The sequence below is a fragment of the Pipistrellus hanaki genome (assembly GCF_964339955.1).
Source record: "Pipistrellus hanaki genome assembly, chromosome: 1".
In the NCBI taxonomy this organism is placed as follows: Eukaryota; Metazoa; Chordata; class Mammalia; order Chiroptera; family Vespertilionidae; genus Pipistrellus; species Pipistrellus hanaki.
Genome location: NC_140503.1, coordinates 41,523,438 through 41,545,494, shown reverse-complemented (window position 1 = coordinate 41,545,494; position 22,057 = coordinate 41,523,438). Strand labels below are relative to the sequence as shown.

At 49.0% G+C, this 22,057-nt stretch overlaps 1 long non-coding RNA gene across 1 annotated transcript; it reads right to left on the bottom strand.

Moving 5' to 3' along the window:
* Positions 1–2,902: 2,902 nt before the first annotated feature.
* LOC311624836 lies at positions 2,903–15,880 on the bottom strand. Its single transcript, XR_014795389.1, has 3 exons — positions 15,449–15,880; positions 7,485–7,658; positions 2,903–5,632 (listed from the first exon to the last, which is right to left on the bottom strand). It is a non-coding gene; the product is annotated as an uncharacterized lncRNA (long non-coding RNA).
* Between the last annotated feature and the right edge of the window lie 6,177 nt (positions 15,881–22,057).

The following is a 22,057-nucleotide window of genomic DNA, read 5'->3' as shown; positions in this document are numbered from 1 at the left end:
GAGTATCTTTTCTTCTAAGATAACAATTTTAGAGCCATTTATATGCCTTTTTCTGAGAAATATTTAGGTCCTTTGCCCATTTGTTAACCTGGTTCTTTATTTTCTTGCTATTGAGTTTTTAAGTTCCTTGTATATTTTGTATATTAACCCATTATCAGATATATGGTTTGTATCCTACATAACTGCAACTACTGTGTACACTTTGGTTAAAATTTTCTCCCATTCTATTAGTTCTCTCTCTCTCTCTCTCTCTCTCTCTCTCTCTCTTGTTTCCTTGGCTGTACCAAAATTTTTTAGTTTGATGCAATCCCATTTGTCTATTTTTGTTTTTGTTGCCTATGCTTTTGGGGTAATATTAAAAAAAAAAAAAGTCATTGCTCATACCAGTATCAAGAAGCTTTTTTCCTATGTTTTCTTCTAGTAGTTTTACAGTTCCAGGCCTTACATTTAAGTCTTTGATCAATTTTGAGTTGGTTTTTGTATATGGCACAAGATAAGGCTCCTATTTGATTCTTCTGCGCAGGGATAACTGGTTTCCCAATACTATTTATTGAAGAGTCTGTCTTTTCCCTTTTGTGTGTCTTGGCACATTTGTCAAAGACCAATTGGCCATAAAGCATGGATTTATTTCTGGATTTTCTATTCTGTTTCATCAGTCATCACATCTGTTTTTATGCCTGTACCATACTCTTTTGATTACTATAGCTTTGTATTATATTTTGAAATTAAATGGTGGTCTATTTTGAAATCAGCTTTAGTTTCTTTGCTCAACATTGCTTTGGCTATTCGTGGTCTTTTGTGGATCCATATGAATTTTAGAATTTTTAAAAAATTATTTCTGTGAAATATACCATTGGAATTTTTATAGGGATTACACTGAATCTATAGAGTGCTTAGGGTGGCATGGACATTTTAATAATATTAATTTTTCCAATCTATAAACATGGGATAGTTTCCATTTATTTTTATTTTCTTAAATTTCTTTCATCAATGTTCTATAGTCTTTAGTGTACAGATCTTTCACCTCCATGGTTAAATTTATTTCTACAGATTTTATTTTTTGATGTTATTATAAATGGGATTGTTGTCTTAATTATTTTTGAGTTGTATGTTGTTAGTGTATAGAAACACAACTGATTTTTATAAGCTGATTTTGTACCTGCAACTTTACTGAATTTGTTTTTAGTTAAAATAGTTTTTGGTGGAGTCTATAGAGTTTTCTATATATAAGATCATGTTATATGCATAGAAAAGTTTACCTCTTGCTTTCCAATTTGGATGTCTTTTATTTCTCTTTCTTGCTTAACTATTCTGGATAGGATGTTTGGTAATACTATGTTGAATAGAAGTGGTGAGAGTGGGCAACCTTATCTTGCTCCTGATCTTAGAGGAAAAGCTTCCAGAGTTTCACCACTGAGTATGCTGTTAGCTATGGGCTTGTCATATATGGCCTTTATTATTTGGAAGTACATTCCTTCTATCAGTTTTTATTATGAAAGAATGTTGAATTTCATCACATGCTTTTTCTGTAACCATAAAGGTAATAATGTAATTTTTAAAAATATATTTTTATTGATTTCAGAGAGGAAGGGAAGGGTGAGAGAGAAACATCAATGATGAGAGAGAATCATTGACTGGCTGCCTCTTGCAAGCCCCCTACTAGGGATCTAGCCCACAACCCAGGCATGTGCCCTTGACCGGAATCGAATCTGGGACCCTTCAGTCTACAGGCCAACCCTCTAGCCACTAAGCCAAACCAGCTAGGGCTAATTTTATCTTTTATTCTGTTAATGTAGTTTCACATTTATTAATTTGTATATGTTAAACCTTCCTTGCATCCCAGGGATAATCCTACTTGATTATGGTGTATGATCTTTTTATTGTGTTGTTAAATTCAGTTTGTTAATACTTTGTTAAGGATTTTTACACCTGTGTTAATCAGGATATTGGCCTGAAATTTTTTTCCTTGCAGTGCCTTTACCTGATTTTGGTATGAGGGTAATGCTGAGCTCACAAAATGAGTTTTGAAGTGTTCCCTCATTTTTTTTATTTTTTAGAAGAGTTTGAGAATTGGCATGAATTCTTTTTTAAATGTTTGGCACAATTCACCAGTAAAGCCATCCGGTCCTAGGCTTTTCTTTATTGTGTGGTACAGGTAAGAAATCCCAAGGACCACCAAGAGAGTAGAGTTTGTAGCCAAGAACATGGGCGCTGGTTTAAATCCCAGTGCGGTTGCATATTGGCTGTGGGGCCTTGGGCAGAATGCTTTTCCCTCAGTCTCTTCAATGGTAACATGAGGATCATAGGACATACTTTACAGAGTTGTGAGGGTTAAATGATTTAACATGTTAAGCACTTAGAGCAATGCCCTATAGACAGACTATGATAATAAATAGCAGTCGTTATCAATATTACTTGGGAAGGTAAAGTGAAAAATCCTATATTTCTTACGGTAAAGCTGGATGTGGTCTAAGCTATAATTTGGGCAACAAGAGGAACTATAGCTTTAGTTTGTTGTCACAAGCTATTGAAGTAAATCAGAAATAAAACGGAGAGATTGCTATGGTCTGAGAACACTTAGAACCAGGTCATCAAAGCTAGAAGAGGTTTTTACGAGTTTGTCCAAATCGTGAATTTTGTCAGAGTAAGAAGCTTGGAGGGGAAGTGTGATGCTGATAGTGGCAGATCTAGACCTAGCCTTAGGGACCCCGAAGTCTCCCGGTGCCGGTAGACAGGAGTGGACATCGGTACCCCATGCCCTTCCCACCAGTCCGGGCAGAGCCTGGTCAAAAACAGCTGTACTCACTGTCAGAAAAGGGCTGAAATAATAATAACAATAATAATAATAATAATAATAATAATAATAATAATAATAATAAAATGTTAATATAATTTCGTACATTTTTAGTTACCATCTATTAAGTACTTACTACTATGTGCTAGTCACAATTGTATTAGGACAGTGGTCAGCAAACCGCGGCTCATGAGCCACATGCGGCTCTTTGGCCCACTGAGTTGTGGCTCTTCCACAAAATACCACGTGTAGGCGAGCACGCACAGTGTGATTGAAACTTCGTGGCCCATGCGCAGAAGTTGGTTTTCGGCCCTCAAAAGAAATTTCAATGGCTGTACTGTTGATATTTAGCTCTGTTGACTAATGAGTTTGCTGGCCACTATATTAGGATAAACAATTTTTTTGCTAACAAAAGTGACAATTTTATATAGGTCAACCTAAGGCATTCCTCTAATCGTGAAAGAGACTCTATGAAGCATATACAATAATTATCCTTATTTTACAAACGAGGAGGCTCAGGTGACTCACTCAAGGACACACAGCTGGTAAGTGGTGGAGCCAGTTTACAAACCCAGGTGGTCTGAGTCCAGAGCCCACGCACATGAACTTCCGTACACATTGACATGGCTGTGCCCGCAGGCTCAGTGTTCTGGCCACCCATGCCGGGAACCAACTTCCCTCAGGAAATCAGATGGGCCCCACGCCTGCTGGGGCCTTCTGGGAAAGAGTGGGTGCTGGACCAGCCCTGTGACCTCATGCTGGCGGGGCCTCCAGACAATGGAACAACTGGTGGCAGAGACAATGCGCTTCTCCAAACACCAGCCGTCAGAATAACAAACATCGCTGACTCCCGCAGCTCCAAAGTCCAAATACTGGAGTGGAACATCCGTGCCTCGCTCCCTGGGGTGACACTTCCCTAGAAAAGAGCCGGGCCATTGCTATTGTCTCATGTTCCCAGAGGGAAGATCTGAGGCTGTGTCTCTTGTCCCGCAGGACTCCTGCCGCCTCTCTCAAGCCCCCAGTCTCCAAGAGGGTCTGTTTGATGTGAGCCAGGCTGGGGAACCCCCAAATCCCACTGTGATCTTTACTGGTCTAAAGCAAAACAAGAAAATAAGGGCCAAGTGGAGAGTTCTTCCTTAAAGATAAATGCCTTCCATTGAAAGAATCCTATTGATGATGCACAGCTTCCTTTCCGTGGCTCCTGGGCTCTGTTAGCTCCATCCTCCTCTCTGTACTTGCCAGCTTCCTCTTCTGCATGCTCTGCATTGCACAAGACCCCGGCAAGTGGCTTCTCCAGCCCCAACCCTGCGTCATGACTTTTCAAACTCAAGTTCCATCGCTAACTCCCTCATTCTCAGTATTTCTGTGCCCACATTCTCTCAGGAGAATCTGCTTGATCTAACATGCTCTTTTACACCAAACCCTGTCTCATGTTGCTGACCAATCAGCCATTTGTCTTTGGGCCAGCTTTCCTTAGTAGGGACTTAAAAGTCCAGTTTGGAGGCTTTGCACCGAAAATGGATTTGCATAGCTCTAGCTGGTTTGGCTCAATAGATAGAGCCTTGGCCCGAGAATTGAAGGGACTCAGTTCAATTCCAGTTAAGGGCACATGCCTTGGTTGTAGGCTTGATCCCGGCCCTGTCAGAGCATGTGCAGGAGGCAGCCAATTAATGTGTCATCGATGTTTCTCTTTCTCTGCCTCTTCCTCTCCCTTCCACGCTCTCTAAACATCCCTGGAAAAACATTCTTGGGTGAGGATTAACAACAACAACAACAACAAATGGATTTGCATTTTTCAGTCTAGGAAGGTGTCAAGAGTCATGGCTCAGGAAGGCCCACCTGAGATACACAATGGATGCCAGAGGAAAGCAGCCAAGGATCAGACTCAGGGAATGGGCAGGATTCAGCCCCAGGAAGTGGTTATTGAGGCAGAGAGGAAGACACAGATTCACTATGTTTCAAAAGAAAATCAGTAATCTTTGGTGAGAAATTGGAAGGAATGAACAAGAGGGAGGCTAGATGTGGGTATCATTCAGTGATAAAAAACACAGAACAAGTTTGGGAGATGAAGGAGAAATGGCCTGTTCCATTCTGACATGTTGAGACATGAGGCATCCTGTTCAATTTACCAACAGGAAGTGGGGAGTTTAGGAAAGAAACCCAACTTTCCTTAGAAAAGAATCCTGCCACCCGGTTGGCTTGGCTCAGTGGTTGACATTGACCTATGAACTAGGAGGTCACAGGTTCAATTCCCAGTCAGGGCATATTCCCAGATTGTGAGCTTGATCCCTATTGTGGGGCCTGCAGGAGGCAGATCAATGATTCTCTCTCAGCATTGATGTTTCTATCTCTCCCGCTCCCTTCCTCTCTGAAATCAATGTAAAAACAATTAAAAAAAAAAAAAAAAAGGAAAGGAAAAAAGAACCCTGCCATTTTGGCCAGAAGGATTGATGTGCGAATCTTTAACATGTTTGTGGTTGAAGCCTTGGAGTGAATGGTTTCACCCTGGGAGAAGCAGAATACATAACTGACATCTGACAAATGCTTGTTGGTCAAATAAGTGAATGAATGAGAAAATGGGTGGATGACCTGGCCAAGTCTCGGGGTTCATTCATGTCTTACTCCTTCCCAAGTGACAAAGTCACCCATTGAGATCCTGCCCTATGAAAAAACATAGTGGCGAATGGGAAGAATATGGGCTTTGAAGGCAACACAGAGTTCACTTGTAAGATCTAAAACTTGCTAGTTCTTTGGGTTTCATCTTTCATCTTTTGCAGTCGTAGTTTCCTCATCTCAAAATGGGTGCACTGATATTTATCTCCTCAGGCACTCATCCTCCTGTAGTGAAGATTAAACAGGTTAGCAAGGATAGAGCTCCAAGCACAGGGTTTGGCATGCACAGTAGGCGTTCAACAGAAGTGGCAGACTCCCGCCCGCTCCTAAAGCAGGCTTTCAGATACTGGAGAGGATTTGGGGTAGGAGCATACCAGGGATTCTAAGGATGTCATATCCTTAGCCAATGGCTTCGCCAAAGGACCCACTGACTGTGTAAATAATCTCATTTGGAGCTAATGTCAAGAGACTACATATAAGGCGTGAACCAAACAGCCCTCCTCCTCACCCACCCCCACTCTCCACGTGGACCTTCTGTGGCAGGCCATGCCCATTCTTGTGGTTTCACCCCCCACTGGGTGTTTATGTCTTGCAGGCCCCAAGGATTTACCCACCCCAAGCCTCATCCACCCCCCCCCCCCCAGGGGCCCTGCAGCTATCCAGGCACCTGACATCCTCCAAGGTGAGTGCCCAGTTTTCAAGTCACTGAGATCTCCCCATGAGCCAAGAGCTCCCATTCTAACACAGATACCCTTTCTGCATAGATAGAAAACACATAAGAAAGGTTGTTACGTTCATTTAACACCAACTATTCAAGACTTGGATATTATTTTACTTAAAGACATAAGATTTCTTCAAAGAAAGTTAGAGAACCCTTCTGGGAGAAATAAAGGAAGGTGAAAATAAATAGAGAGCCCACTCCCTTCAGGCTAGAAGATTAAAAATAGCAAAGGCAACAATTTTCTTTGAGTTTCTGTATAGATTGAATGGACTATCTATTAAGGTTCCCTAGGAATCCAATCTAATAAAGAGGAAATTGCTAATTGACCACCACACCCTCACAAAGATGGCGGCACCCACAGCCAATGAGGGGCTATGCTAATTAATAGCCACACCCTCAAAGATGGCAGCACGTACAACCACAAGATGGCGGCTCCCAGTCCCCTCAGGTCCCCAGCTGCCCAGGGCCACCAGAGGCTCAGGTAACCAGGGCCAACAGAAGCTGTGCTGCTGGCAGTGGCAACCCCAGAGATGTGATGAGGGAATTGCCTTCTCCTGATCACTGGGTCGCCTCCTACCCTGAGGGCTCCTGGACTGTAAGAGGGGGCAGGCTGGGCTGAGGGACCCCCCTCTCCGGTGCATGAATTTTTCATGCACCAGGCCTCTAGTACTTTATAAGAGCTTGAAAAATGAATTAAATGGTTAAAAAGACTAAGCTTCTTTTTAAAGGGTGTGATGGTAAATTTAACCGACCAGATTTCATAACATATTACGAAGTGACAATTATCCAAACCATATGGTAGCAATGGGGGGAAGGGGAAATCTGTAGAAGAGACTACATGATCTCAAATTAATTCAATATAAAGTAAAACTGGAAATAATCTCACAATGTGGAAAGTAATTACATCATAAATGTCTCGGAGTGAACAGTAAGTAATACAGAGAAGAGTTGCACTTATATTATTTTCTGCAATAAATTGCAGATGAGACTTTTATGCATGTCTGAAAAAAAAACAACCATAAAAAAAAGACAAAGTACAATTCCACATTTATCACATTGGGAAAGACTCCATCACCAGAGACAATAAAGATTAGATTTTCAAAGTAAAGAACCTTTTGTTGAATAAAATATAGGACAGTCACAAGAGGAAAATAACAGCCTGGAAAACATAAGCCACCGATATATCTAAAATATATTAATTTTTGCTTTTTCACAAAAAGCTAAAATCAGTGCCCAGATTCCACTCTGGAAACAGCAAGAGAGACGAACAGACAGTTTACACAGGAAGGACAGATGGTAAATCAAAACACAAAAAGGTACATAACTCCATCAGAGATGAGAGAAATGCAAACAAACCTGTTCTAGGGTATCAGCACGTACTTGTCCAAGGGTCACCATCAAGTGGCAGAACCTTGTGCCAGGACCAGAAGCTTCAAGACAGGGTCTTTCGAACAGCCTGCTGGATTGAACACTGGCCCCACTAGGGGCCATGCAGGAAGTGACAGTCTCTCTGTGCCATGGGTTCTGCATCTGCCAAAGGAAATTTAAACGAGTCAAGATATATAGAGTGTGTGGGACAGTGCTTAGCACACAGTCAGTCCTATGTAAGGGTTATTATTGGGTGAGGGATGACATTCACATCATTTTCTCTCAGTTGTAGTACAAAGGACATGGACTTTGGAGCCAGAAAGATCATTCGTTCAACTTATGTTGACCAAATGCCACATGAAGGTGCAAATCCCAGTTCCATTAATGATTAGTGATGTCTCCCTGTGAAAACTGCTTGGCGAGATGGAATCTCAGGTTCCTCCATTCTGTAAAATGGGTAAGAAAACCTGCTGCTTAGTCTAGTGTGAGGCATAAAGAGGCCCTGCCCCATCCAGTACCAAGGAGGGGCCCTGGCATTAGGAGTCCTAAGGCACCTTCGATTCCTCATTTCTCCTCCGAGAACTGCAACCCTGCCCATATCCATGGTCGTGGCATTTGCTCTTAGCTGCCTGCCAGAGCCACCAGATTAAGATCTTCCGGGGCACCAAGCCTGGAAGCTGAGGAGGCCACCTACATTTGAGGCAGTGGGGGCAAGAGCTCGGGGACTGGAAGCCTGGCCCAGAGGGGCCCTCGGTGAACATTGGCGAATGAACTGATGAATGGGCACATGAACCGGCACAGACCAGCCGCATTCCAGCTGCACCGGGAGGCTTTCTTCAATGAGGAGACAGAGTGACCAGATCAGATCACGTGAGATAGGTGTGGGACTGATATTCAAAGCATGTCACAGGCAGAGCAGCACCAGTGCTGACCATGGGCCTCCAGACTCCTGCTGGGCTCAGCACCACCTTTGTTTGTGGGTAATGGGAGGTCCAGGGTCTTCAAGAAAGGGGCTTAGAGAGAATGGGGGGTGGGGGGGTGGGGGTTGGGGCGCAACAGCTACTGCTCTCCAACAGGTTTAAAACTATAGCATCCAACGATCAGCGCTCTCTCTCTCTCTCTCTCTCTCTCTCTCTCTCTCTCTCTCTCTATCTCTCTCTTTCTCTCTCTCTCTCTCTCTCTCTCTCTCTCTCTCTCTCTCACACACACACACACACACACACACACACGATGACTAACTGGGTTAGGAGGTTGCATGGGCATCAAGATATTTCTGCCACTTCCCTCCAGGCCCCCGTTTCCCATCTATAAAAAAGAAAAAAGAAAAAAAAGAGGTCAGACTTCCTCATCCTTCACATCCACTCCAGCTCAGACTGCCTTAGATTTTAATATAACAACCACAGTGTGTAAAAGGTATAGTAGGAAAAGCACATGCTCTGGCCCTAGAAGACTCCGTTCAGATCTCAGCTGTTAGTTAGTGTGGGATGAATCCATATCAGTTAATGTCTGTGAACTTCTACTGATCATTAAAAAAAACCCACAGATATTTATAGAGGACTTTTTATAGGCCAAGTCCCAGGGACACTCTGGTGAACAAGATTTGGTCCTTGCTGTCATGAAACTGTCTACTTAAGACTCCCTGAATGAAAGTGACAGAAATGGACTCAAGCCAGCACAGGCAAAACCAGAGCACATTCTAAAGATGCAGGCAAGTCTGGGGAACCCAGCATGGAATGCAGCCAGACTGGAACACCCACAACCCCTCCACTGCCCTCAGCATACTTGTCGGATTAATCATCCTCTCTCTCCCCCTCCTCTCAGCCTTCTCTCCTGCTCTCTCTCTTTCTCCTTCTAGAACTGATTCCTGTAAGCCTCGGTTGATGTGACATCCCCATTCCAAATCCTCAAGGACCATCTGATTGACCCAGCTTGGGTCATGTGCCCACTCCTAATTCCATCACATATGCCCCAAGAGCAGGGCCACTCAGGACAAATAAGGCCTCAGACACTGGCTCACGTGCATGGGGAGGGTCCAGGTTCCAAAGAAAGGGGGGGCTGATCCTGGTGTCCGTTCCACAGCCTCTGAGGTGCTTGTGAAGATTACCCACAATTCCATGGGAAGTGGCTGGGCCTGGACCTGGGATGTAGCTGGAGCGTGTGCCGCCTGGCTGTTTTGTGGCTGGTGCTTGTCGGTGAGGGAACACTGTTGTTGAACTGGTTTCCTGTCCCAGCTGCTTGCTGTCCCTTTTCTTCCTTACTTCCCCCCGTTGCCTTGATCGTGGGGCCCACCTGGCTGAGGTGACTGAAGTAAGTTAACTGGGCACACGCGGCACCCAGGCTGGCCAGCACCCCCGCTCACACCCGACCCACAAACTTGATGGGTGTCTCATGCGCTGGCTGAGTGAGTGAGTGAATGAGTGAATGTCCTCCCCTCAGCCCTCAGAGCTCCACTGAGGGCAGGACGGCTGGCTGGCCAAAGGGAGGTGGTGTCTTTGCAATTTGGCTCCTTCCCACCAGGCCTTTGCTGGAGGACCTTTCTTCCCCCCTCTGCTTGGTATCCCAAGGACCGGGAGTTCAGTTTCTCTTAAGAATTTGAGGGAGCCGAAACCGGTTTGGCTCAGTGGATAGATCGTCGGCCTGTGGACTGAAAGGTCCCAGGTTTGATTCCAGTCAAGGGCATGTACCTTGGTTGCGGGCACATCCCCAGCAGGCGGTATGTAAGAGGCAGCTGATGGATGATTCTCTCTCGTTGATGTCTCTAACTTTCTATCCCTCTCTCTTCCTCCCTGTAAAAAAAATCAATAAAATATATTAAAAAAAAAAAAAAAAGAATTTGAGGGAGAGTTCAAGGACAGGGTTGGGATCCTCCCACCTCAAGTTTAATTTACCGAACGTCACTGAGCCCCTGACGCCCCCTCTCTGGACCTCAGCTGCACCCCTGGCTAATGGGTGTGGCCACAGTCACGATGAGCAGGCTGGCTGAGGTCAGAGGTGAGAAAGGGCTCAGACAAGGGGCAGCCTCAGCCCTTCTCCACCACGGGCTGGGCAATCTCCAAGCTGCTGGCAGGCCCCTGCCCGGAGGGAAGAGCTCACCCCCGAGGCCTTCCACCCCGCTGCTCCTGCCCGCAGAGCCCCTCCGCCACAAGCCGGGACTGATGACTTCACCGGCTGTGTGGTTGAAATCTGAGCCCGCTCGCCAGAGCCAGCGCCAGGCAGGACGGTTCTTCCTGCGGTGGGAGCTTTTGTTCTGCAGGCCTTGATCGCGAGGCGCAGGAATTTCCAGCAGGCTTACGTCAGCTGTCAGCCCGGACCGGGGCCAAGCCCGTGGGGCTTGCAGGGGGGTCTGAGGAAGGGCTGCCAGGAGGTCGGAAGGTGCAGGGTTCCGGGCACCAGAGGGCGGTCCCCTCCTTCCTCTCCTTCCCGCACTAGCCCCCGGGCCAGCTCCCAGCCCGTGCACTCAGGCGGGAAGGCCCGGGAAAACTCATTCACCCCGAAAGTGGACTGAAAGGTGGGTGGAACGTGCTCTCTAATTTTGGTCCAGCTATTTACTGTTAGCTGAGTGCCTGGGACTATGTACTTGGCCTTGCGAGGACTCAATTTCCTTTGCTATAAAATGGAATAATAGTGCCTCAGGGTTCCCGGTAGGGGTGAGTGAATGTAAAGTATTAAAAACTGCCCAGTACACGGGAAACGCCAGATGAGTGTGAGCAACGATGTGTGTTGTTATTATTTCTCCAGGGAGGAGGAATCACTGCCATGTACGAGGCAAAAGGCCCGGCACAGAAACAGACACGCCTTTGCTAAAGGATCACGCTTTTCTGCTGGAGGAATTCAATCGCTTTTCTTCCAGAACTACAAGTCTCTGCAGGGATGGCTGTATTAGTTTCCTAGCGGCTTCACCAGCAGGCACGCACTCTCTCTCTCTCTCTCTCTCTTTTTAAAATATATTTTTATTGATTTTTTTGCAGAGCGGAAGAGAGAGGGATAGAGAGTTAGAAACATCAATGAGAGAGAAACATCCATCAGCTGCCTCTTGCACACCCCCTTCTGGGGATGTGCCCGCAACCAAGGTACATGCCCTTGACTGGAATCAAACCTGGGATCTTTCAGTCCACAAGCCAATGCTCTATATACTGAACCAAACAGAAATATTGATTGGCTGCCTCCTGCACGCCCCCTACTGGGGATCGAGCCCACAATCGAGGCATGTGCCTTGACCAGAATCAAACCATGACCTGGTTCATAGGTTGACGCTCAACCATGCCAGCCGGGCTCTAAGTCTCTTAACACCAGAATAGAAGAGATAATTTGGAAGAGAAAGTCCTTCTTGAAGACTCTCAAAACTTTCCTGGAGTGTGGGTGGTTGTTAAAAGTGTCAGAATCTAGTTGTGGAGCCCAAATAACTAAGTTACTTATTTTCCACTATAAATCTGCTCCCCATTTCTAGTTTCACCTGACAAAATCGAAGGTGAAGCCCGAGACCCCCCCCCCCCCCGCCAGTGAGGCTATGCCATCCTGGATCCTCTTGGCAGTGGAGGTGGGGAGAAGGAGCACTGGATAGGGCGTCTGTGGACCTAGAATGTCAGTTCTTGCACTTGCTGTGTGATCTTGGGCGTGACCTCCTCTCTATGATGTTTTGGATTAGGTGTCGGCAAGAATATCTCAGTTCTAAGCCTCAATCTCATTTGTAAAATGTGTGTGTGTACATGTATGAACACACATGTGCATGCAGATGTGCGGTGGTGAAGTCAGATGTCAGGCTCCATCACTCACTCTACCTGGAGCACCAGGGGACAAGCCAGCACACCTTCCTTGAGTGTCAGTTTCACATGAAGGTAAGCAATTTAGAATTTAATCTCAAAATTCTAAAACGCACAAGGACATCACAGAGGAGCATGTAAATGTGCAGGAATTTTTAAGCTAAAACCCGAGGCTTTACAGAAACACTGGGCTTGTAATGGCAGCTCCATACTCCACATCGCCCTGACCCTGGGGCATAAGCTCTTTCCCATGTATCATAGGGGATTGCCATTGGAAAGATCTGAGGTCCCCTGGACTCAATGTTGGCAAATACATTTCAGTTCAGAGACCATCGCTCTTGGTTGTCCAACTCCCTGGAGGACACTGAGAACCCAGGGGTCTCTCCTTCATCGCCTGGCGTGGGCCACTTCGTCACAATGCGTGCCACGGCCTCGCAGGGTGGCAGGTCTGCGCCCCATCAGAACCCGCGTGGCTGCAGAGAGGCGCGCACACGGTGGGCGGGTAGCAGAGGAAGTGGCGTTAACCGCTGAGAGGCGGTCTCTGCAGCTCTGTGGGGAAATGGCTTGGGGCTTCCCCATCTCCCAGTTCCTCTGATGGTCAGATGGCAGGAATTGGAAAGTGAGAGTCTGCGTTTCTCTCCAGCTCCAGCCCCTCTCCTCTTCTCAGCCGTGCTTCTTGAAGGTGAGGTCTGTACTCACCTCCCTCCCCCGCCGTTCCTCTCCCCCTGCCCTGCCAGCTGTATTCTAGCTGCTGCCCCCAGCACCACCTCAGCTTGTTCTCTGTAAGGTCCTGGGCACCTCCTTGTTGCGAATGAGAGTTAGTCTTCTTCCGTCCTCACCTCCTCGGCCCTCCTGGCAGGACTCTCTGGCTTTGGGGTGGCTGCCCACCTTGGCCTTCCTCTTTGCTCTCCGGGAACCCCTTCAGTCACCCCGGCAGCTGTTCCTTCTCCGGCAGCTCCTTCTGCACACCCTCCTGTGTCACCGCACTGCTCCTGCGCTCAGCCCTCTCTGCACAACAGTGGCCTGGCTACCTGGCCTTACCCTGAACATCCCATAGGCCTTTCTTAAAAAAAAAAAAAAAAAAAAAAAAATATATATATATATATATATATATATATATATATATATATATATATATATATATATTATTGTTTCAGAGAGGAAGGGAGAGGAGAGAAAGAGAGTAACATCATTGATGAGAGAGAATCATTAATCAGCAGCTTCCTGCATGCCCCCCCACTAGGGATGGAGCCCGAAACTGGGCATGTGCCCCACCAGAGAATCAAACCATGACCTCTTGGTTCATAGGTTGATGCTCAACCACTGCACCACACCGGCCGGCCCCATAGGCCTTTCGAATCATCATGGTTCAAAGGGAGTCATCACTTCCTCCTGGATCCCATATTTCCGCCTGTGTCCCAACATGCCGAAACCAACCAGCGAGCTCCCTGTGGCACCTTCCAGCCCTTCCTCCTCTCATCTTACTTGCAGATTCATTGCTTAGCATCTGTCTCATCTCTCAGCTACACTGTCATTCCCACGAGGTTAGGGTTTGCGAATTGCCCCTCTTGGCACCCTCCCAGGCCCTGGCACAGTGGGGGCACAGTAGGACCTCGATTAATAACTGTGACTTGATCCTTAAGGGAGGTTAGGCTCGGGTCCGGCAGACCCCATTCTCCAACCTCCTGAGAAGCGTTGTCCTTGTTCTCGCGCTAATTATCTGTGTGACTGTGAGGAAGCCACAGGTGACCTGTTGGCCTGTTTGCAGACAGTAAGATGGAGGCCGGGGAGTGGGTTCCTTTGCAGGGAGGAGAGGCCTCAGGGAGCATAGGTTCCTCCCGGGGCAGCGTGTGGTGGGAAGAGCGGCCCGTCTCGGGCCCAGCTGACCCCCAGACTCACCTATTCCCCTCCCCTACCTGCCTCCCAAGGCAGGAAAAAGGCATGGCCTGCGATAGATTTCACAGAGAAAAACGAGTCAACAGCCGAAACCGGTTTGGCTCAGTGGTAGAATGTCGGTCTGCGGACTGAAAGGTCCCAGGTTCGATTCTGGTCAGGGGCATGTACGTTGGTTGCGGGCACATCCCCAGTAGGGAGTGTGCAAGAGGCAGCCGGTCGATGTTTCTCTCTCATCGACGTTTCTAGCTCTCTATCTCTCTCCCTTCCTCTCTGTAAAAAATCAATAAAATATATTTAAAAAAAACCAAAAAACTAGTCAACAGCCCAGGGCCCGGGACCAGAACCCAGCCAGGAAACCCAGCCCCTCACCCACATCCTCTCGCTGCTCTAGACTTGGGTCATCTGCCCAAGGGAACGTCCTGTGTGGCCAGCCAGCCGGACAATCCACCTCCGCCCCTGCCCTGTGATTCGTGAGCCGGAACTGGTTTGCAGGCTCTCCGGGAGGCGCTTGTGTTCCCGGGCCAGCTGATCCAGATGATCTGATAAATGGGGGTTGGAACCTGCGAGCCAAGGACTCTGGTGGGATCCCTCTGGGGGACCCGGCACGAGCAGCCGCCTCGAGTCTCCCTCCCGGATGTGTCCATGCCTGGTGCTGCCCAGGCCAGTGCTAGGCAGGGCTTCGCAGCGGCCGGTCCCGGCTGGAGCACAGTGCTTTTCAACAAGGGAGGGGATGGTTGGCAAAGTCTGAAGGCCCTTTTGGTGGTCGCATCTTGGGTGGGCTGAGGGTTTCATGGATAGGCAGTGGGTAGAGGCCAGGGGTACCGCACACCTTCCTACAGGGCACGGGGCAGCCCCACAACAAAGAGACACCTGACCCAGCATGCCCATTGTGCCAAGGTCGAGGAACCTCATGTAAAGTGAGATTTCACAGCCCAGCTCTGCCTGGAGCAGCTCAGCCATGCCACCTGCCTTCGTTTCTGCAGCTTGAAAACAAGCATTTGTATTTCTACGTAGCCATAGGGGTGTACAGAATAAATGACCTGCCAAAACAAAGCACTTGGGCCCTGGCCGGTGTGGCTCAGTTGTTGAGCAGTGTTCCCTGGCTTGATTTTCAGGGCACATCCCTGGGTTGTGGGCTCAATCCCCTTCCTCTCTATCAAATCAATAAAAACATATTTAAAAACACACATAATAATCATAATAAATAAAACACTTGGCACCATGCTTGTTCCCCGGTAAAGCACTCAAGAAAGTGTTATTATTGCTGTTGTAATTTGTGGGGTGAATGGGCCTTACCGGTGCCTCTTCACAGCAGCCCCGGTGCCACTCCATGCAGACCTGCAGTAGCATCTGCGTCTTGTCATCACGTGTGGTGGAACAAGGACATTCCCTGTCACTCTGGGGCTTGGCCTCTGACCGACGCCCGGCGCCCCCCTGTGTCCTGTTGCTGTGCCTCCGAGACCGCCAGGGGCGAGGTGCCCGGGCCTCCCACCTGGCCCTGCTTCCTTATCAGCCTCTCCAGGCGTGGCTCCCGACGCTGCCAGGGCTCCCCCGATTCTGGCGGAGTCCCAGGCCGCTCAGGCTCAGCTTTTGCCGGACACCCAGGTCTGGGCTCTCTGCCCACTCTCTGGCTGGCCTCAGCTCACCCCAGGACTGAAGCTGCCGCCCGAGGGGCCGCAGCTGGTTTCTAAGCAGCAAAGGCACCAGCGAACCCTGGGGAGAGGCACCGAGCTATGGTTTTAGTTTTCAGGTAGACCCGACCGACCTATATCCGGAATCTCCAAAACGCCCACCAGCAAAGGCAGCCGTGGCGGAAGGTTGTGAGGATGAAAAGAGAGATGAGAGGGGCATTTTAAAATGTATGAATTACAAACATGTCCAGCTTCCTGTCTATACACATACGTGTGTTTTTTATGTGTGGGTGTGTCTGTGTGTGTGTGGGTATGTATGTATGTAAAATCATTGTGGAAAAGTGTGTTGATAACCAACATATAATCATCTCCCCTCGCAGGGAGAGAAAAGAAAAATATGTAAAAATCTAGAAATCCGGTGGAAGGAAACCCTACGCTTGCGTGAGAGAATGAGCTGGCCTTTCCTTTTAAGGAAGCTCTGTCTTCAAAGGGAAGAGATTAGAATGCGCTATCGCTTAAGGGGACCGTCAGCTTTCAAAGGGACCCGGAGAAACTCCCTCCTGGGACCTGAGGTTGGAGGAGTCAGTGGGCGTTCTCCCAGTGGCAGCTCCGAGCTGTTGGCCGTCAAGTTTAAGAAGCAAGACTCAATCCTGCTCCAAGTCTGCTCCGCCCTTTGACAGGCCAGAGCTGGGCTGGACTCACCACCTCTGCTCCCCATGCAGGCCCAGGCCTGTTCCCTGCAGATGGATTGCTCCTCTCTTTAGGAAATTGGGCATTTGAAGAAGCGTCTCTCACCCCATTTGATTCTGATGACAGGCGAAGTGCCCATTTTCTCACGAGCAAGCCATTAGCATGATGTCCAAGATGCAGCCATCCGCTACAGGATGCACGGAGGAGGCTCCGTTTCATCAAAGGGGCTTCTGAGCGGCTGTGTGAGAGGAGAGGCTGCAGCCTTTCCCGTGAGATCACGGCTTCAAAGATCCTCAGACCTCGGCCCTGGGGGGGTCAGGATGCTAGAACTGGGGCTGGCTCACCTGACTCTAGGATAATGGTACTTAAGACCCCTTGGTTCATTTAATACTTTGTTCATTCAGAAAACACTTCTTAAGCATCTGCGTGCCCCCAGACATTATTCTGAGCATGGGTTGCAGCAGAGAACGATAGTCAAAAGGTCTTGTGTCCATGGAGTTAATAGTTTAGTGGATGTGGAGGCTGAGTACCTGCGGAAGCGGCGATGCCATTTTAGGGGGTTTTTGGGGAGGCCTCGCTGAGATGCTGACGTTGGAGCAAAGACCTGAGAGGTGAGGGGTTACTGCACAGACGCCTGGGGGAAGAGTGCTCCAGGCAAAGCCAAGCCAAGCCAGCGCAAAGGCCCTGAGGCGAGTGAGAAAACCAGGCCGGACCAGGCCGCGGAGGGAGGTCAGGGCAGAGGAGCAGCGGGGGACCGGGTGGTCATGCAGGGAGTCCTGGGCCTTTGGGTTTTCCTCCCAGTGAAAAGGGGAGCCACTGGAGCGTGTGGAGCAGGAGAACGGCACTGTCCTGTCTGCTCATGGCTCCACTGTATGATTGCCCCCATCTTAGAGGTGAGGAAACTGAGGTTCAGGAAGGTGAAGAGAGTTGCCCGCCTGTACACAGCCTGAGCTGCCAGCACCCTACACCCAACTTCTCTCCCTTCTAAGCCAGAGCCATTTCCAGGCTCGTGCGTGGTTTGCTGACCTCTGCACCTGCCTGCGAGAACGGGGAGCGGGGGAGGCAGGGCCGGCTCCTCTTGGATCCAGATGGCTGGGCACCCACTTGTAGCACCTTTTGAGGTCGTGCACGCACAGTGCTCTGGAAGTGTCAGGTGCTGCACACAGGGCGAGTGTGCTGAGGGCGGAAGACGCGCCCAACGGGTCCTTCTGAGCCCACACTTGAGTGTCAAGTAGAGTTTCAGCTCCTGCTCCCACCCATCACCTGAGGGGCTGCTGGCTTCACCTACAGGCCCTCCGTGCCCTGGTTCAGGGAGCCATCAGCCCGTGTAAGAAAGCACTTCCATCGCCGGACATCCATCGGGCCGTTCTTTCTATTGGGCTGTGCCTCATCGCACACAGGAGGTGCACGCCTGTGAGTTGCCTTGAGCCTGGGCTTTGCCCTCCTGCGTCGCCCACAGCTGCCGGCCCCTGCAGCCGGCTCAGCCTCGCTCAGCCTTGCTCAGCCTGGGAGGGCTGGGGACTGGCCCCACAGCCGCCCTGGCTCAAGGCCACCGGGCCCTGCTGTAAGTAAACAGCCGCGCAGCAAATCCCGGAAACAGGCCCATATAAGGAGCGAGAAGGGCACGGCCACAGTTTGGGGTGCTGATGCCCATGGTGCTTGTTTCCCAGCAGGCTTTCTGGGGAGGGAGTGGTGGCAGCAGCTGGCCCAGTGGAGAGAAACCCCCATCCTCCCCGAAGTCATCGTCCACCTCTCTTTGCGGGCCCGCTGCTCAGAAGAGCATCACCAGAAGGGTTTCTTCCTGCACGGATTTCAAGCAGGGTGGATGAGGGTGTGCGTGCGGGCACAGAATGACCGGAGCTTCGAGGTCCTTCAGGACCCATCGTCCATCCCCTCCGAGAGAGAGAAAAAGGCAGGGAGAAGCAAAATTAGAAGGAGAGAAAGAAAAACTGTAAACATTCAACAAAACCACCCACCACCAGCCTGGAAAAGAAGAGGACTGCACCGTATCACGGCAATTGCGGACAGTTTGGCCGCTGAGCCACCGATGACTCACTCTAGGCTCCGGTTGCATAATCCTCCCCAGCCCAGGCAGGGAATGAAACTAGGAAACAAATGCAGTGACATTTAGTAGCGAAAAGGAAGCCCACACAAAATTTGTGCAAGGCCATCCAAAAATAGCGGGCTTCTCCGGGCTCGGGTTGGAAACTATGCATTGCACTCGAGGCGCCGGAGCCGTGGCACATTGTTCTTGGACCACCCACACCACACGGTTCTCGGACCACTCTTCGGCAAACATGTACGGCAGGCCTACTGTGTGTCCGGCCCTTTTGCTTCCGGATGTGTGGCTCCGGCAAGGGACTTCACCACTCTGTGCCTTAGTTTCCTTTTCTCTAAAACGGGTGCAAATAGCAACTTCCTTACAGGGTTTGCTGTAAAAATTAACTGCACAGGAACCAGTTTGGCTCAGGAGATAGAGCGTCGGTCTGCAGACTCAAGGGTCCCAGGTTCGATTCCAGTCAAGGAACCCTTGGACCTTTGGTTGCGGGCACATCCCCAGTAGGGTAGGTGCAGGAGGCAGCTGATGGATGTTTCTCTCTCAACGATGTTTCTAACTCTCTATCTCTCTCCCTTCCTCTCTGTAAAAACTCAGTAAACTATATTTTTTAAAAAATTAACTGAAATAATGATTGCAAAGCACTTAGCACAGTGCCTCGAGGCCAATAACGGTCATCCACCACCGACTTCATCACCTCTCCTATCACCAGCATCACCCTCGCCCGTCACAGAGCAGAGGGAGATGCAGAGCCCTCCCGGAGCAGAGGGGAGCTTGAAGCGTCCGGGGATGCCAGAGAACGGAAGCGAGTTTTGGAAGGTGATGCCGGGAGGATTCTGGAAGGAAGACGTATTCCGGGCTGGGGGATGATATGAGAAAAAAGCGTGAGTGTGCAGAAGATAAATGTCCAGGAAGCAGGAAACGGCCTGGGCAGAGAGCCAGGCCGCGAGGATGACCTGCACAGGGGGAGAGAGGGAGGGCACGCAGGAAGGGAGTGACATCTTTCCTCTCTCAGCGTTTTCCAAGTGCTCTCCCCGAGCACGCAGGCGGGCCGGAAGCCGAGGCCGGGATGGGGGCGCTGGCCCTCTCTGAGAGCTCTCTGCTCGCTCTTGGCTTATTTCCAGGCGACAGACACAGGCTCACTGAGACTGCGGCGGCGGGGACGGTGGCGTTTCCATTGAGAACACCATCCCTGATGCTGCTCACAGCTCTTGGCGTAAGGAAACCTCAGGAGACATTGGCCTTGGAATTCAGCTGGGAGAAATTATCCATGAAAACGACTCCTAACTTTTATTGGGAGTTCGCAGTGCGTGAGGCTCTGTCCTAAGCGGTAGCTCATTGAATGCTCACACTATCCGCAGGAAGCAGGTGCCCCTGCCTGTGCTGCTTCCTAAGGAGAGAAACGGAGTCACAAACCGGTGAACTGGTTTGTCACAGCAGCGTCGCTAGCGAGTGAGTGGCAGCGCCAGGACTCAGATCCTGGGAGCGAGGCTCCAGAGCGTGTGCGCTTCATTCTCTATAACAGAGGAAGCGCTTTTTCTCTTTGTGGGTCTCTTTTTGCCTTGGCTTCCAGGAGCCTCAGCCGAGGGTTGTGATAAAGGGTGGTAGTGCCTTCCGTTAGCTCATATTTTTTGGACATAATTACAAACAACCAATCCAGGCTTTATTCCCACTGGACTCCTCTTTGTAATTTGTGCTCTGGTCATCCTAGACGCCTCACTTTTTCCAGGCTTCCTCTGGACCGTCATCTTTCCATGCCTGTGATCACGCCAGTCCTCCTACCTGAGATGACTTTCTTTTCTTTTCGTTTATGACATGGGAGTGTTATAATTTAGTGAGAGGACGAAGCCAGTACAAAACGACGTGTCTAGAAATACACTAGGTTGCCGTATTTAGTAAATAACAACCGAAACATATCTATGAAAACCTCCCCGGGGAGTGATGCATTAAAATAACATCATTTACATCTGCATCATGGGATAACAAATTGTTTTACTCACTTTTCTCTTGGTTCACACACACACACAAAATGTACACCACTATAGTAATTTGGCATCTTAAAGAAAACGGTAAGCTACATTTTCACTTTTAACTTACAAATTTTAAATTACTTGATTACCGTTTCAACCCTTTCTAAGGGCAGAGATCTGTGGCATTGAGTACATTCACATGGTGGTGCAGCCAGAGGGACGGCTTTCTCACGTCATCCTCAGCTTCGCCACGCACAGTCTCCCCAGGCCCGGAGTACCTTCACTTCCTTCCCGGCTCTCCCGTCACCCCTCAGTCCCCCGCGGAAGGACGGCTCCCGTCCCTCTGCCTCCTTGTTAAGGGGCTTTTGTGTCACTGTGTCCCTCTGCCATGGTGGCCAATGGGCAGTCGCCGAGCCTTCCTGTCCTGGGTGTGAAGCCTGCCGGCTGTGTGATCTGGGGAGAGTCATGTAACCTATCTGTGCCTTGGTTTCCTCATCTCTCAAAACAGACATTATTCATCCCATTTCACAGATCAAGAAAGCAAAACTTATGAAAGTCAGAGGAGTTTGGCCAAGATCCCAAAAATTAGAAAGGGGTGACTCATTAACATGTGCTTTAAATGAATCTCTGTCTCCGTAAGTAATAACAGGTCCATTTACTGATCACTTATCACGTGGCAGGCTATTCCTCGGCACTCGGTGTGCTAACCCACTTAGTCCTTGCAGCTAGCTCCATAAGAAAGGCTACCATTAGCCCATTTTATAGGTACAGAAACTGAGGCCCAGAAAGGGGAAGCCTAAGTCCCTCAGCAGAGCCAGGATTTAGCGGCTATAAAGAATGCCTTTTTTTTTTTTTTTTTTAACCACACTATGCAAAATGATAGATTTTAAAAGTATATAACTAAGGTCTAAAATGATGAGTGAGAGCAAATTGTATTTAGGACAGAAATGGCAAGGCTTTAAGAGTTCAAAGAAAGGCGTTTAGCCCTGGCAGGTGTAGCTCAGTTGGTTGGGCATCATCCCATAAGGCTGTTCGTTCAATTCTCTGTCAGGGCACATGCCCAGGTTTCAGGCTTGATTCCTGGTAGGGGGTGAGCAGGAGGCAGCCGATCCATGTTTCTTTCTTTTAGCCGATCCGTGTCTCTCTTTCCCTCTGCTTTCCTCTCTCTCTAAAAATCAATAAGAAATCTAAAGAGAGAGAGAGAGAGAGAGAGAGAGAGAGAGAGAGAGAGAGAGAGAGAGAGAGAGAGAGAAGGAAGGAAGGAAGGAAGGAAGGAAGGAAGGAAGGAAGGAAGGAAGGAAGGAACAAAGAAAGAGAGAAAGTGAATTGAGTGAGGACTCAAGAGTAGAAAGACTTCACAGAAGAGGTGAGGTTGTGCTGAACCCTGACACAGCGGTGGAGGGCCTGTACTATCTTGCGCCAGCGGTGAGGCTGGGGGTCCCTGTAAATAGCTCCTCCTCTTTAAGACTAAGAAGGCCTAAATGGGTCTGCTGCCCAGGAGAGGAGGCTGAAGGCCAAGGCTCAGCCAGACATGGCCAGTGTTAAAGATGAGCTCCAT